Here is a 7,192-nt window from a genome sequence, read left to right as displayed (position 1 = left end):
CTGCAGCCTACGCCATCGCCAGCGACTCACAGCAGCTCAGCTCCAGGTTGAGCTGTTGTTCAGCATCTTAGCTGTGGAGGGCAGTGTCACTGGCCCTTATATGTGGGATCCAAACCGGGGCCCTCTGGCGTCCCAAGCCAGCTCTTAACCATCGTGCCACTCGGACGGCCCATAGGTTGACATTTTTTTAAAAATTGACAAAAATTATTTGTAGTTCTTGTATTGTTCTATAATTCAAATTGGAAGCAATATAATACAAACAAATTAACTGAATTTCTAGAGAATATATTTAGAAAAATCAGTGGTAAAATACATTTATGTACTAAAAAATAAACCTATAGATTGATAATATTCACTATAATTTAAGCCAAAATAATGAAATTAGAAAACTTTTTAATTCAAGAAAAAGAAACTATCTAGTCAGAAAAGTAACTTAACACAAAGCAACATCAAGTTATTTTACAATTATTCTCTGTAATACTCAAAACTAGAAGCCAGAAGAACATAAATCTACTCCAAGTTCGAGCACCATTTGTTTATATCTCAAGAACTAAAATGATCATTCAAAATTGTGTGAATGTTGCAGAATGAAACCAAAATATGAAAATATACTAACATTCAGAAAATATACTAACCTTTGGCTCATCTGTGTTAAGTTCACAGGTTTTGGTCAGGAGGATATAGTGAGATCCCACTTCAATGCACCTCGTTGGTCTGATCTAGTGCTTTTTCAAAATCAATGTGTATTTGAAACACTTGGGAAACTGGTTAAAATGCAAATTATGATGCAGTAGACCTGAGCTGGGGCCTAAGCATCTTCTACCCTAACAATTTTCCATGTGATGACAATGTTATTAATGATTTGTTGACCACTGAATAGCAAGCATACAGAGCAAGGATAGGTAGGTAACTAACTAACTAACTAACTAACTAACTAACTAACTAACTAACTAAAAAAAAAAAAAAAGACAGTGCCAGACTCAAAGCAAGGTAAACATCTTTATTGCCTAAAAAGAAACAAAACTCAAAGGTGTAAGGAAAAATCTGTGGGTTTGCTGAGCCCTAGGTACTAATAATGGTAGTAGCAGAATGGAACATAATACTCATATTATCAGCCTAAAAGTACTTCATGTGAGAGGAGAGCCTGAAGCCAGTTATAGAGTTTAAAGCCAGCAGCTGATGTGAGGTTCCTCTATTTTAAAAGACTGCTAAAATATAAAGGCCGCTTACACTAGGACTGATGTGATGGCTTTAGAGTAAGTTGCAAGCCTCTATATAGTGGAAGACAAGAAGCTTTGCAAGCAGAAGCTGATCCAGTTTTCCCACTGGGACCATCGACGAATTTCTAGTCCACATATTACTACAAAGCAGTAGCAACAGCCTGTGATTACAGCACATGGCTCAGGACGGAAGCTTAGGACCAGGCAGAATCAACACAAAGCCGCAAATCTGTGAAAAAGACAGGGATGAATATAGAAGAACAACAGCTAAAATAACAAACCAAAACAACACAAAACAAATCTCTGTCCCATTTACTCAAAAAGTGACTGCAAAACCAAATTCCTAGCATGTCAAGAAATCTAATATCGAATGCCAGCAGTTAAGCTTCCCCTCAAAAGATCAGAACATTACTTTAGCCCAAATTAAATAATTTCTTTAATGTTTAAATTGAAAGTATTCAAGCACTAAATGTAGAAAGGATGGCCATCCACATACTAATCACCTAGATTCAACAATGAATATTTTGTCATATATATACACACACAAACAGACCTATACATGTGCTCTAACATGTATTTGTATGTATGAGTATGTGTATATGCGTGTACAAGTATTTGTGGAAAATATTTGCAAGTAAAATGACTCAATTTCTAAATACTTTAGCATGCGAAAGCCCAAGGATTTTCTCCTACATAAATACAATTGCTTTATCAAACTTAAGCAAATGCCCATTACTTAACATCTTAATCATATTCAAATTCCCAAAATTATTCTCAAAATGTGTTACATATTTTTTGTTTTAACTCAAACACCCAACCAAGCTTCCCAAGTTGTGTGAAGTATTGGTTTTTTTAAATCTCTTTTTATCTATAAGCATGGCCCCATCCCTACCTTTTTACTAAGGACTGTTCCCCATTTGCAATAGTTCCTCTTAAGATTTTTCGACTTCATGATTGTTTGAAAGCGATACACATTCAGTAGACACAGTGCTTTGAATTTTTATATTTTTCCTAGTCTAGTAATATGTAGTACAATAAGCTCTCATGATTCTGGACATCAGCAGTGAGCTGTGGCTCCCATGTAGCCATGCTATCATGAGGGTAAACAGATGATACTCTATGCAGCGGTTCTCAACCTGTGGGTTGCGACCCCTTTGGGGGTCAAACGACCTTTTCACAGGGGTCACCTAAGACCATTGGAAAACAAAAAGATATTTACATTACGATTCATAAAAGTAGCAAAATTATAGTTATAGAGTAGCAACAAAAATAATTTTATGGTTGGGGGTCACCACAACATGAGGAACTCTATTAAGGGGTCGTGGCATTAGGAAGGTTGAGAACCGCTGCCTATAGCGTATTTATTAGGCGAGATGATTTTACTGTAGTGTAGACATTTAAGGTAGTCTAGGCTAAGCTATTATGTTTGGTAGATAAAGGGTATTAAGCATATTTTCAACTTGCAGTATTTTCAATCTACCATGGGTTTATGGAGATGTATCCTCATTGTAAGTCAAGGAGTATCTCTATAACATTGAGTTTTGAATGAAACCAGATATGCTGCCATGTAAAATGTCCCATCTCCTGAATTTTCTGTAGACTCAAATATATGTCTAAAGACTAATTTCAGATAAAATTTTTAAGTAATGATAATTATTCTAAGTTTTATTCTGAATAACATCAAAAGACATGTAAGTGTGGTTTACTCATAATTATTGATATTAAGTTTGAACTTGTATACAATTTGCAACCCAGGTAATAAGGTGACATTTGGGAATATTCTGTTTTTTTTCTATATTATATCTAACATTTTGGCACCAATTGTTTTTTTTTTAATATTATGAAGAAATTATCTGTTAATTTTATACCCCTTTCTACAGTCATTATTTGGTATGCTTCTATAACATAGAGCTTTTCCTCATCAACTGGGATAACAAAAATTTCCCATGAAATGGAAGACTATATGCTTATAGCTTTTCCTCTAATAATTATCTTTTCTTTTTTCTTTCCTTATTTTTTTTTAAGTAGAAGGCCATGCATTGCCTTCATTTATTTTATTTCCAATAACCGTACATTGATTTTTTCTGGAAACATTGCTTGCATTTTCTAGTACAAAAAAACCCCCAAAAAACCCTAAAAAATTGTTTCTATAATATAAAGAAATATACTACTTTAATAGTTTCACAAAAGTGCACCATAACTGCTACTACAGTCATTTCTGCATTTCTTGTTTTTTAAGTAATTATCTTGTCTCATAGCACACTAAAGAGCAAGTATGAAAAACATGTTGTTCTTAAGACTTATTGAGAATTTCACATTGGCATTGGATACCAAATTATAGGCATAGCTGCAGTAGCAGGATATGGGTACGTCTGTTGTTTGCATAACATTGTACGTATTTGAAGCATTACATATATATTACTGAGTGCCTTCCTAACCATCTGGGAAGTCCCCGTTGGACCAGAAAATTGGACCAATTTTTAGATAAAAGAATTGGTATACAGTCATCTAAAGTGAGAAATATAAAATTGTAAACTCTTAACCTGAGTGGCACAATGAACTCATGAATTTTTATTTATTCAATCTTTGAAATAAATTAAAATAATTACTTTTGGTGTTCACTTGTCTTGAATTTGGTGATGGAGAGTCTATAGCCATTTGTTTCACTGCCATTTAACTTTTAACACTTTTTTGCTTTTTGGTACAAGATGCTCCAATCATACCTAATACTTCCATTATTCCAGACCTAGAATTAGACATTTGTTTTGTGAGGAGCTTTGGCTTTTTCATGGAGATATGATATTTTAAAAATCAAGATATGGACGTTAGAAATACTTATTTCAACTGGAGTATCATTGCTTCTAGATTCCTATTAGAGAGCAGATTCAGGGATATACTTTTTTAAATGCAGAAATTGATATTGACCTTTTGTGTTTAGAGTAGAAAAGAATTGTTTTCTGAGGTTATGTGACTCTATATTTACATCTCTTTTCTTCTAAATAGAAAATTTTTAATTTCTAGCATTAATGTATTTACTCTTCCAATGCTACCATAAAATAATTAAGCTTAAAAAGGAACAGAACAAAAGAATAGTCAAACCATAGTTATGGGTAAGAATTTCCCCATTTTAATTTATATCAATATCTATCTATCATCTATCTATCTATCTATCTATCTATCTATTTATGGGACTAGGAAAGCATATGCATGCATATACAATGTTTGCCTCTCCTTTGTATGCAATATTGAAAAATCCAAAACAATTCAAATGTCTAAAAGTAGGAAAATAGATACATCATTTGTGGTATTTTTATACAATGTGATATGGTACAGTAGTTACAATAATGAAGTAGAATCACATTTTCTTTATGAATAACTACTCAAAAATAATGTTGAGTAAAAAAAGTAATTGGCAGAATAATTATTGTACATTGAAATAAAATGAAAATAAACTAGCAAAATGCCATACATAGTTTGTAAATGTAATATTGATAGTCCTCATAAGAACATAAAGATATGCTAGTAATAGTGGTTATCTTTAGGTAAGAAGGGGGAGGAATATATTGGTTATTAAAAAGTAATGCATTTTTATATGCTTTTCATACCTTTATTCAGATATTCATTCAATAACATGTATCAGGAGCTACAGATGGTAGTCCTGAAAGTACACTGGTTATTAAAACACAATTTGTTAAATTATAATTTGGCAGGGAAAATATAGAAAGAAATAATAATGATGATACAATTAATAAATTCTTCAATAGTGATTAACACAGAAGATCATCAAAGAGAAAATGATAAATTCCTGAATAGTCAACAAAAATTTTGGAGAAGAAAGCATATCTGTGATGAAACCTGAAGTTAAGTAATGAAGACTAAATAAAAAGTTCCATCAAGGAAGTAGCATGCGGAAAGATCTAAATTCAGAGAGCATCAATGTACATAAGCAAGCGTTACTAGAAGAAACCAAGTAGCAATGAGATACTTGATTGTACTACTTTAAATAATAAAATAACTTACAGGGAATTTGAGACTTGAAAAGGAAAGTTTAGGAACGTACATCTATATATGTATGTATATGTGTGATATCATTGATTCATTAGCTAGTTCTACAGAAAAATCAAAATAACCTAGACTCTATCTATATTTTAAAAAAGAAGAAAAATAAAGGTTACTACCAATGCAAACTTAGAATTGAGAAAAATAATTTAAAAAAAATGTTTATCATGCAATTCTGACTGCACATGATACTTCATGGATAAAAATTATATGTTCAAATAGATTTGCAATATACTGTATATTATACTACTTCTTGAAGATTCACAGTGTGCATTGTCATATTAAAAGCTCTAAAGATGATTGGTAATAAAGTAACAGCATGTCAGGGGTTGGCAAACTTTTGAGACAGAAGAGCCACCAGGGGTCAACAAACTGCTGCTTGGGAGCCACATGCGGCTTTTTGGGTATGCACATGTGGCTCTAAAGTAAAATTGAAAACGAAAACAAAACTATCATAGTTTCATTTATAAACTTTTTAAAGGATATTATTCACATAATGGTGATTATGGAAAAATATATTTATGGCTCTCGAATTATTTTTAAATTGTTGTGAGGGACAGAATTGGCTCTTTCAGGGGTCTGCAAACTTTTGAGATGGAACGTACCCAAAGAGCTGCATGTGGCTCATGAGCCACAGTTTGCCGACCCCTGTCATATGTCATTAATGTTTATAAATTCAATTGTTAAACAATACACCATGTTTTTGTTTTTCCGAATGAGCTCAACTGTACTACTTAAGCTCATCAGCCAATTATCATAGCAATTGCACATCTGAAAGTGTTATTACCTCCAGCAAAGGAAAGTGCACAAAGATTATCTCAGCATCAGGTGTGGTTATAGGGAATTAAAAGCAATCTAGGTTTCAGTGTCAGAGTGGAGAGTGTTAAAAGAGAATTACTTTTTGACAAAGATACATATGAATTTAATAATATTCATCAATATTATTAACAAAGGTTGCCTAAAATGAGGAAGAAAAAAGGAAGGGGAGAAAATAAAAACAGAAATAAATGAATGAATATATAAATAAATGCATCCCCCCAAAATGGAAGAAACTGAAGAGACAGGTTATAATAGTAACCTATGAGTACTAAGAATTAACTCAGGTCTCTGCATCTGAGGACCAAGAGCAAGAAGGAGAAGGAGCTAGGAGAGAGGAGGAGGAAGAAGAGGAAGAGGAGCCAAAAGAGGAGGAGGGGAAAAATAGAAGAGATAATAGTATTACCAGTGGGGAAAGAAATAATAACAATGAAAATATTGCTTTGTATAAGTCAAACAGAGAAAGACAAATACTATATGATCTCACTTATATGTGGAATCTGAAGAACAAAATAAATGAACAAACAAAACAGAAACAGACTCATAGATACAGAGAACATACTAGTGTTTGCCAGATGAGAAAAGGGTTGGGAGACTGAAGAAAGAGATGAAGGGATTAAGATATACAAATTGGTAGTTAGAAAATAGTCACAAGGATGCCAAGTACGGTATAAGGAACATAGTCAATGATGTGGTAATGACAATGTATAATGCCCAATGGGTACTAGGCTAGTCAGGGGGATCATGTTGTAAATTACTTGCCTGAAAGTACTATAAAATAACATTGAATGTCAACTGTAATTGAAAAAAAAAATTTAAAGGGGAGGAGGTGAAGGGCAATAAGAGGTTTAAATTTCCAGGTATAAAATTATGTCATGAGGATATAATGTACAGAATAGGGAATACAGTCAATAATATTATAATAATGTTGTACAGTATCAGATGGTTATTAGACTTATCATAATCACTTCTTTAGGTATATAAATGTTTAATAATTATGGTGTACACCTAAAATTAATATAACATTGTATGTTAGGTATATTTTAATAAAAACCTTTTTTTATTATTTCAGGAGTACAAAATAATGCAATAGTTAT

This window comes from Hipposideros armiger, unplaced genomic scaffold (genome assembly GCF_001890085.2).
Source record: "Hipposideros armiger isolate ML-2016 unplaced genomic scaffold, ASM189008v1 scaffold_1202, whole genome shotgun sequence".
In the NCBI taxonomy this organism is placed as follows: Eukaryota; Metazoa; Chordata; class Mammalia; order Chiroptera; family Hipposideridae; genus Hipposideros; species Hipposideros armiger.
This window is presented reverse-complemented; position numbering follows the sequence as displayed.